The sequence below is a fragment of the Semicossyphus pulcher genome, unplaced genomic scaffold (genome assembly GCF_022749685.1).
Source record: "Semicossyphus pulcher isolate SPU_LCO1_2020_fin unplaced genomic scaffold, fSemPul1.0.p SCAF_6, whole genome shotgun sequence".
Classification (NCBI taxonomy): domain Eukaryota; kingdom Metazoa; phylum Chordata; class Actinopteri; order Labriformes; family Labridae; genus Semicossyphus; species Semicossyphus pulcher.
Window position 1 is genome coordinate 13980558 of NW_027211737.1, and position 10290 is coordinate 13990847.

Sequence of the window (10290 nt, forward strand, 5' to 3'; positions counted from 1 at the left end):
ATATTCATGAATGAACAGATCATTAAAGCTTTGATAGAGCAAAAAAACAAATGGAAAAAGAGGCAAAAAGCATAAAAAGTTATAAAAGTTACTTGAGACAATAGAGCTGGAAGAAAGAAGTCATAAAAAGCCTCCAACACACATCTGATCTCTTCTCCGTGGTTCCTGAGTGCGACATCAATGTGCTCAAAATGCTTTTGGGAAAATGAATCTCAAACCTGTGACCCTCAGGTCAAACTTCTGGGCTTATGACGGGCTCAGAGAGGCCCTTAGAGGATGTGGTGTGAGCCGCCGAGCAGAGAAGAGCATATTTTTCAGTTGTGACTCAGACTGTGTGTAAGTCCATTAAAATCATTACATTTGGGTTGTGATATATGGGATTACAAAGCTGCTGACCTCCTTTGAACTATGCTGTAATATCAAAGGTTGCGTTTCTAGGACTGCATTAATCTCACCCACTGTGGGACTCTGCCGTGAAATGTGGGTAGGTGGATGCAGTGTGATGACGCAGGAGAGCATTTCCCTTAAATATACAGGAGGAGAGGAGAGGAGAAGGGAGGAGAGGAGAGGAGAGATGGAGAAAGGGAAGGAAAGGGAAGGAAGGAAGGAGAGGAAAGAAAGGAAAGGAAAGGAAAAGAGAAGAAGAATGAGGAGTGGAAAGAAATGAAAGGAAAGAGAGGAAATGAGAGGATGGGGAAAAAAGGAAAGGAAAGAAAGGAAGAGAGAGGATTGGAAAGAAAGGAAAGGAAAGAGAGAAAGAGAAAGGATTGAAAAAGAAAGGAAAGGAAAGAGAGGAAGAGAAAGGATTGGAAAGAAAGGGAAGAGAGAGGAATGGAAAGAAAGGAAATGAAAAAAGAGGAGTGGAAAGAAAGGAAAGGAGAGGAGAGGAAAGCAAGGAAAGGAAAGGAAAAAAGAGGAGGGGAAAGAAAGGAAAGGAGAGGAGAGGAAAGAAAGAAAAGAGAGGAAGAGAGAGGAGTGGAAAGAAAGGAAAAGAAAAAAGAGGAGGGGAAAGCGAGAAAAGGAAAGAATAGGAAAGGAGAGGAGGATTACGTGAAATTGTAGCACAGACTGGGAGATTATGGATTATACTACATGTGTTCCACTGCCCTGTGGCCTAAAACAGGGGAAGGAGCATCAGATTGTGCTGATACACAGACGGCTGTTATTGGTCCTGTAGGAGCATTTTAGTGAGGATGAGCTGCAGGTTAAAGAACGGGCAAGTGCAAATATAGAGCTTTTGTTTTAACACTTTTTCCAACACTAAAAATGAACTTCTCTAACAACCCGAGGCATTTACGGATTCTGAATGTAAAAGTAAGACAGGACATAACAAGTCTTATTCCACAGTAAACAATTTCAATTTAAAAGTGACATTTAATTTGGCTACATGATGGTTATATTTTCACAGCGCTACATTGAAATTGATTCTACCGATCGATATGAGACAACATTTGCACCTGTTTTCACTTCTGGCATTATGGCCTTCATTTATATGTTGGTTCTTTAAAGAGAGACGCGCAGGTGCTGCATAAAAGACTTAAATCTACTTTCTAATACTGTTACCATTTTCTTGTTGAGATTGGGAAAGCAATCAAATAATCTAAAGCATTCTGATCCTACAGCTTTGAAAAAACTTCAACTTTCAAAGTAAACTGCATTAAATTAAAAGGACTAAATCAGCAGTTCCTAACCTTTTCAAATCAGTCAAAATTGTGAAAATGTTCGCAGCCCACATCCGACCACAAACAATACGAAGGCCAAATAATGTGTTCTCAGAGCACTTTTATAAAAGGAGCTGTCCATCATCACCACACAGAAATCTGAAACTAAAAGTGAGGGGCTGTTAAATAACGGTATCATTCAACAATAGAGAATTGCATTCTCATAACAATTTGACATTCAATGTCGCAACCAAAACCCAAATATCAGAACAAGCCAAAACAAGTGCACTAAATCGATAGGCCTACAAACACAAAACCAGTGTACCGATGCTGTAAATCCAGCATGTAGGCCTAAGCAGACGATTTGATGACTCTCTTCTTGCTCTGATATTCCCTGTGCCTGTTCTCAACAAATTCAAGTGGCTCGGTCACGTTCTGTCCGTGCTTTGTCTCGAGGTGGCTTCAACGCTTCAGAACACAACACGAACCGACCGCTTAACGATTCATCATCTTTGTCTTTGCTTGTACTTCTTCCTGATGCTAACCAGCTATCCATTTTGATACCGCAGTGTTAGCCATGGATCTTTAAGCAAGGAATCAAACTAGCCAATAAGTATACAGGTGCATGATGATTGTGGTCCGGCGGCAACATTGGTAAGTTCCTATCATCAGCTAATCACAGTGATAGGCCTAATAAGAGTTTTTAAATGTTTTGCATTGAGATCTTTTTAAATATCATTTTATTAAATAACAACATTTTTTGCAAATCATTTGGCGGCCCACAGGTTGGGAATGGATGGACTTAATCGAAGGACAATCTGAAAAGAAAACCCCTACACATTTATGATGCATTCAGTGAAAGAAGGAGCGCCCAGCTAGAAGGAACGTTCTGCGAATGTTACGTGCGATGTTCTGGTGATGTTTTGAGCTGGAAGTTTTTATTTGGTTCCCAGAATGTTCCTTTAGTCGAACGTTCTCTGAAAACATTGTCAGAAAGTTGCAGTGAGAATGTTTAAATCACATTTCAGGAACTTTTTATAAATCACGTTCAGATAGTTGAGGCCGTACTAACATCCTGAAAAGATCCTCAGAATGCTGCAGTCAGCATGTTCTACCTTTGTTTTTATGTAACATTGAGCCAAGGCGTTCTGACATCCCACGCCTCAATAACATCCTGAGAATATGTGCATGAAGTTTTAACGTTACAAGAACTTTATTTAAAGTGATAAACATCCTTAAAACGTTCTTTGAATATTACATTAAATTGTTTTCTTTCACAGAACTTGTAGGTAGTGTCAGCCAGTGTTATGGGACATTCCCTGCTAGCTGGGTTCTTTGGTGGTGTTTTTTCACAAACTGAGACGTCTAAAAATATTTGTTGCATAAGAGATGAGGCCGTGCAGATGATCAGCACTTACATTCATTTGTAATTACGATTTGTGGGAATTTAAAGTAGATGTAGGTTTTAAAACTGCTCAGTCTGGTTACATCATATTCATCCTTCAATATGTGTAATGTATAACCAATCAATCTGATAGAATCTCCTCCTATGTGACTAAGAGCATTCAGAATAATGTTATACAATACAGAGAGTGGGGAAAAACATGTCTTTTCTTTTGTAACCACCGAGCGCACAAGTGTGTGTGTGTGTGTGTGTGTGTGTGTGTGTGTGTGTGTGTGTGTGTGTGAGGGGGAAGAGCATGTTGAGTTTATGAAGTTAGCAACAAAAGAAACATGGAAGTTAATGGAAAGAAGTTTGCAATATATAGAAAGAGAAAGAGAGAGAGACAATGGGAAGAGGAGGAAGTGAAAGAGAAACAGATATGACAGAACGCTCAGCACAACACATGCTTCTGCTTCGCCCCCTCCTACTTCAGGGTCTTTTTGATCAGTCAGAGTTTTTTCAAGGATCTCACAGCCCACAGCCTGTCACACGCCGGAGGCTCTCTCTCTTTCTCCCCCATCCCTCCCTCCCTCTCTCTCTCTCTCTTTCTCCATCCAAGCCTGACTGAAACGCGAGTAAGGAAAAGCACCATAAACTCCTTCTGATGGGGAGAAATGAGGGTTTTGGTATTTTTAATATACAGCCATTCTTTGACCTTATTTAGAAAGAGATGCATCATTTCTGTTTAGCGGTGAAACCAAACATTTATAAGGTAATAAGGAAATGTGTACAGAGCGTCTGTCTCTCACACAAACACAACCATAGTCGCCACTTTGATGGAGGCCGAGCATCATGCGTTCAAGGACAACAGCAAACAGACAAAAGGTAAGAGTAAACAATGTCTAGTGCTTTCTGCCGCTTTCGCAAACAATCAAAAGGCTCGAGAGAGATGAAGAGTCGTGCTCCAGTGCCCGGCGCTGTTAGCTTTACAGCCGGTGACAAACACTTCACCTCAGATTCTGCGTCTCCTTTAACAAGACACATTCACAGCTGCTCGAAGGATCACTCGGTGCTTCTTCTTAAAAAACGTAGCATTTAGCTCAAACTTTGATGGGATAAAATATGTGGGTAAACACAGAGTGGATGAGATGGAGTGCTGAACACTGACTGTGTGACACAGTGTCTAAACAAAGGCCTCTCCAAACAAAACAAGCCCCACTCGGTTTGCCTGGAGGCGGTGAATACTTCGCAGTTGCCTGTCTGTGTGTGTGTGTGTGTGTGTGTGTGTGTGTGTGTGTGAGTGTGTGAAGAAGGGCAGGCGGAAGTCGGGGGAGACGTGGGCTGAATGCAGACAAAGTTGGAGATGCTATTTAAGTTTAGCTTGAATTAAAAACTTTGTCGATATTAAGTAGGCCAAATGTCAGTTCAACAATCTACTTTAACTTAACTCGGGGAATGAAGGGAAAGTGGAAATCTGTGTGTAGGCCAGGTAAAACACGAAAAACACACAGGCTGACACAAAGGATAAATATCATAAAACCTGGAGTGCATCCATCGATACATCCATCATCGTCCAACCTAATCAACAGTGCTTTAAATGTTAAACATGTTATATAGAGGACTCACGAGCTTCTGACTCAGTCTGAACATTCAACAGTTTAATGTCATTTTAGATATCATTTAGCTGTCTGGACAGAGCAGTGATGGAAAGTAACTCTAAATTATATTTAATCCAATGTACCAGACTTTGGTTCACTTTTGAAGACTTAAAGCCACTTTAGGCATTCTTCACTGATCCTCAGAGGGACGTATTGTACTTTTAACTCCACTGCATTCATGTGAGTTATAGTTAAAAGCTGCTTTTCAGAGACAGTTGACTTCTAAATTTCTCAGATTGTTTCTTGTAATAGCTTAAAGGTTAAATTAAAAATGGTTCCTTATTGAATTCTGTAAAACTTAAAATACAGTACAGCTCCAGAAAAACACAAGAGACATGTCTAAATGTTAAATCAGTATCTCTCTCTACATGTCACGGCCAGCCCAATCCAGATCTGCAGCCCATCGAAAACCTCCTGAATGTGATCAAGAGGAGGATGGATGACAAGAGCGGCCAAACGTCACCCAACAGCACTGTGACAGACTGGTGGAGAGCATGCAGAGATGCATGAAAGCTGTAATTAAAAACCAGGTTATTCCACCAAATATAGATTTGTGAACTCTTCCTGAGTTAAAACATTCTGTTGCTTAAAAATGAACTTGTTTTCTTTGCATTATCTGAGGTCTAAAAAACATCTTTTATGCGCCTTTTTTCTTGTGTTGACCAGTTATCATTTCCTGCTAATTAAAGACCTAAATGAGAATATTTTATTGGGAAGGAGGGAGACTACTTTTACTCAAACACAAACCTATAAACAGTAGAAGCAGAGAAAAACAGATTTGCAGTGGTCTCTCATGTTTTTTCAGGAGCTGTGTATGAGCTGGGCACGGCAAGTGCAATCTTCCATCAACATTCTGTCCGCTGCTGTATTTGCAAAATGTTTTGTCATTTACTCATTTTGAATAGTGAAAGTAATTCCATAAAAAGACATAAAACTCACACATTGTTCAAGGGATATGTGCTAAGTTAAGCCACATTAAAACTCCACTTAATTGGATTATAAGAGCATTAAATACAACTTTTTTTGGGCGCTGGTTTGGCGCACTGATCGCAGGCTCGATTCCCGGGCTGCCGATCATTTGGCGCATGTCATCCCCCTGCATTTCCTGTCTCTCTTCAGCTGTCCTAATAAGTCAATGGAGAATGGAGAGGCGATATATTAATGCAGTCCAGTCGTATAATATAACTCCATGGAGCAGGCCATTCTGATGCATTTTGCAGCTGAAACATTGCTGTAGTAAAATTATGAATGCAGGACCTCTTCTTGTGTGGAACATTCTTGCAGTGTGGTTTTGCTCCTTCTATGCAACTTATAGATCTTAATACTTCTTCAGCAACTGGATTTCAGCAGCCCCATACATCAAAGTGAAAGATTATGAATATTTACAGCACAAACTCTGGATTCAATCAGGCTTGTTAGAGATCTAAAAAATGCAATTTGGTTCTACACCTCCAATATTTACCTCATTATCTCACAGTTCTTACTCAGATGTAACAAAATGGGCCTGGTGTGTGTGTGTGTGTGTGTGTGTGTGTGTGTGTGTGTGTGTGCCTCGCAATGGCAGGCTGTAGTGGTCTTTCTAAAACAAGAAGCCAACACAAGTTTTAATTTGGACCTTCCTGCCTCTGGTAGCTTGTTGCTGGCGCCGTGACACAGCCAGAGACAGAGTGAAGCGAGAGAGGGAGTGAGTGAGTGAGTGAGATCTTGGAGAGGAAACATCACTTGGCTTGTTGCATCATTTCCACAGCCTGTCAGCCAGGGGAGAAAAAAAGGTTGCCAAGAGTAAGATCTGTTGCCTTGAAATGAACTCTTTAACAACGACAAAAAAAAAGCCCTCACTGTCTGCACTTCATCTGCTGCCAGCTCCCGCGATGCTCCTCAGCGTGTGTCCTGTAAATGTGTTCACGGTTTTACAGATAAATAACTTCACGTGTCAACTTTTTTTATATCGCTCAGGGACAACATCTAATTTGATTTTTTTATTGTACATTTCCTCAGTGTGTGTCTGCAAACAGAAATGATCAGTTTGCATGCTTTCCTGGCAGTTAAGTGGTTTGTGCCCTCAGTAACAATGACTTTATTGCTGCTTCATAGATCCTTAAAAACAACATCATCCCTGTGCTGGCTGTTCCATGTCCACAGAGACAACGTCTTTACTTTCACTTGTGTTGTATTAATTGCCAACAAGATACTGACACTGGCAGAGGACGTGCACATTAATTGGGCACTTACAAACACACATGCACAAACACATAATGATGCCAGACATAAACAAACACAGTTATTCCCCTAAGCTTCGTTGATAGTCATTTTCCCACCTAATTGGTTCTACTTTCCAAAAATCTTTTCCTGTTATTGTCACTGCTGATACTGATAGCGGAGGATTTTACAGAATGACAACTGTTGCTGCTACTGTTTGTGTCATTTAATGTGTTACATTAACCTGCAAAGGAAATGAGGATACAAATCCCTTCTGGCTAAACGTGACGGCGTTTCAAGAGCGTTTTATTGATTATAATCTGTGTTTAATGCGCCCTAAACGCTAATACAGGGAATTACCGGAAGCTGACAAGCCGCCATGACTGCGGTGGTGTCTCCCTGCCACTGTTTGAATGCAAGCCGTCCTCAGAAGTGAACAGTTTTCTACATTTACTGTTACTATATGTGCAATCTTCATCACATATATGTGGCGGATGGTGAAATTCTTTCTCTGTTTCTCCATGATGTAATCAGGCTGCTGTTGTAACCAATGTCGCGTATGTAAAATCTAAATAGCGCGCAGAAATCAATCGCTGGATCAGTCTATAAATAAATATATCAAGTTGTATAAAGCACTCCAGATAAACGGCAAAAGAGCTGATATTGCAAAAATACAATCAACTGCACTTCCTCCTGCTCTCACAGAGGAGCAATAAATTGGTTCAAACAATTCAACCTTAAAGAGGGCCATACCTTACATCTCAGAATATTCCCCACTCATCCTGATTTATCGCACAAGTGCTCACTGGTTTATTGATAAGGTGGTTTTAAGATCTACTTTATCAGCAGGGAGAGGACTACAGATGTGAGTGGCTGAGATTGTTGCTTGATAAATGTGTGGTGAGAGCTACATTAACCATCAACACTGTTTGTCTTAGCTAACACAACGACTTCACTCACTTCATGGCTTGTGATGGATAGGCCCATATATTAAGCAGGAACATGCAACGTGAAGTGGTCTACATGCAGCCACATCTGTGCACAGAGGAAGGAGGCATGAGGCATGAAGGGGGGAAGAGGAGGAGGAGTTAGTTTTGATGTTAAAATACTGTCTCTGGCCGCATTGCCTCACTCGGAGAGCGTATATGTTTCCAAAGGGAGCGTGTGTAGGGATGATCAGAGTCCAGGCTCAAAGCTAAGCTGTAGGGCTTCACATGCGGAAGTTGCTGCTGTTTGCACATGTGTATGTATGGGCAATTCCCTTTCAAGCATGAAACACGTGCAGTACTTGTGCCTGTATTTGTGTGTTTTAATAAACAGCATCTTGGACGTCGGATGAATATGTGGACCCTGAGGGTGTTTATACGCCTATACGGGAATGCAAGAGCCTGGAAAACTAACCTTGAGTCGGGGTGTGTTTAGTTGAGCACAGCACGCTCTCATTTGTATTTTGTATTGATTCGTGTATGTGTGTTTTGTGTACATGTGTTAGTGGACAGCAGCAGCGGTCCCCTTGGCTGAGCCTATCCATTAGTCTCTGTCACAGCCCACAGCTGCAGCTCCACATATCTAAAGGATAAACGCTCGCTGACACTTCATCATTCGCAAAGAGAGCCTCTAAAGGAGGCCAATTAGATACATGCGGCGCTAACAGCAGCCAGGGGGCTTATCTTATGATCCTCTGACCACGCCGTTTAACAGAGAAATAGTGCATGCACGGAGCTGTTTGGGTAGTCATGCGTGGTATTTTGTGCAAACAGAAACACATGCTTCGTCACATAGGGGACATATGGAACATACATATATAAGGAACATTAATAGACACATTATTACTGGGCTGGGCTATTCATGAAGACACTGTGATGTGATTAAATCTGGCATGTGATCCTACGGGGATCCCAGTTGGGATGTGTTATACCCCCAGTGTGTTCCGGGTCCGCCCCGAGGAGTCTTCCAAGTAGAAGGAATCCCAGAAAACCTCCACAGGGAAGAGTCCTGGAGGCATACGAATCCATATCTACTTTTCCTCAGAGTCCCAAACCACAGCGGGCTGCTGTCGATTAAAATGATTGCTGATTTTTCATTGAGCATCAGAGAACAAATAATTAAGAATTCAAAACGGATTAAAGACCATGCACAACCCTACTTACAACCCCTTACCCTCTTCCTCCCTCTCTTCAATTTCCACCTGTTTGCTCCTCTTCTCCATCATTCCCCCGAGTTACTCTCCTCTCCCCTCTCTGCTGTCGTGTCTCATAGACTTTCCACTTAGCATCAACAGAAAAAAAAAAAAAAAACAGGTCAGAGAAGAGCAGCACCCACTTGCTGTCTGGCTGGCAGAAATCCTTGACCTTTTGCTCTTGTTGCGTTTTTCTGAGCAGCGGAGCCTGTCAGATGACCTCTCGTGTTGAATGTTGAGAGACCCTTTAAATGTTGTCGAGGGAGACAGAGATGGAGATAGACAGAGAGAGAGAGAGAGAGAGAGAGAGAGACAGAGAGAGAGAGAGAGAGAGAAGTCATTTCAGGACTGCTTCAGTTCAACTTAGCAGTTCCAATGTGACAAACTCGACCAAAAAAAAAGCTATTGGCTCAAATTCTCACAAATTCTCAGTGGCTAATTAAGAAATACATCATGTTTATCAGAATTTCATCACTGAATTTTAATTAGTTGTCATTTTGAAAATTAAAAAATGTCTAAATGTTTCAGCCAAACAGTAACAATTTCCCAATTTAAAATGTATCACAGTCATTTCCTCAAAGATAACACAAGAAGCTAAACGAGTATAAATGTGTAACTTGCAGATTCACTGCAGATTTCTGTTTGGATTTACACAGCATTGCATTAAGAGAACCTTCACACATAAATGATGGAATCTACAGTCTGTCTGTCAATAAATAAGTGCATTATTAAGTCTTCTTGCCAGCTGTTTATCTGACTGACTTTACACTTGGTGAGTGTGTTGCTGAGAACCAAAGGTTTGGTGCAGCAAAATCTTTACCTTTTGGCCATAATGTGCCACTCCTCTTAAACATTTTGAGCTACTTTCACTCGATATGTTGTAGAACTTCTCTGAACTAAGCCTTTTATTACACAAAATGTCATATCTCCTGAATGCTGTGTGTTATTGGAGCAACATTTGGTGGAAATGTGCAGATATGATGCCTCAGTGACCATGATAAATTTGGAGCCATTTGCCCTAACTCTGCAGCAGTATCATGTAACTACAACGAAAGGAATCTCTATCTGTTTGTATGTATGTGGATGTCCTTCACGTGTCTCGAGAAGTGTTCATCCAATTGACTTCGCACATTTCGGGTGTATTGCTGAGGGCGCGAGGGAGTGCAGTGTGCAGAGAGAGAGGGTGAAGTCAATCAGACTAGCAGTTCT